Consider the following 618-nt stretch of genomic DNA (forward strand, 5'->3'; position numbering starts at 1 on the left):
CACACACGCAAACACTGTGCCTGTATCACACACATGCATGCACACACACGTCCTGTCAAAAATTACCTGATTCATTCACTTTTCATCAAAGAAATTTGTTGGGTCATTAAACTTTTAATTTATGTACTTTTGTATTATTATTATTAAATCACTAAATCAGTTTGACATGTAATTGTAATATAACATATTTGTCTCCTTAAGGAAAAATGACTAAAGAAAATATTGCTACATTTTTCAAAGTCTTACAGAAGTGATTATTCTTCCAAAACAAAAGGTTGATAAGATTTTGGTAGACTATAAGAATGATTCTGTTTCGAGGAGTCAATCAAAAATATGCAAATTTACATTGAAAGCTGATTGTGAATATACTCTAGTACTAGCAAACAATATTTCATAATTTGAGCATTGACAAATTTTATCTTAATTTGAATGTAATTGCTTTTTATTTTTCATATACATGTCCGAATTACAAAATAATTCAAATCTAACCAAATCTTGGAAATTAACTTTGGTGTTTCCTTGTGGACACCAGTACCTGGACATTACACACTAATCTGTGTACTAAAAAGTAAATCATACTGATTTACTTGACTTTTTTTATTTGTCATAGTCACACCT

Source organism: Nanorana parkeri, unplaced genomic scaffold (assembly GCF_000935625.1).
Source record: "Nanorana parkeri isolate BGI_ZX_2015 unplaced genomic scaffold, ASM93562v1 scaffold121, whole genome shotgun sequence".
NCBI classification, from domain to species: domain Eukaryota; kingdom Metazoa; phylum Chordata; class Amphibia; order Anura; family Dicroglossidae; genus Nanorana; species Nanorana parkeri.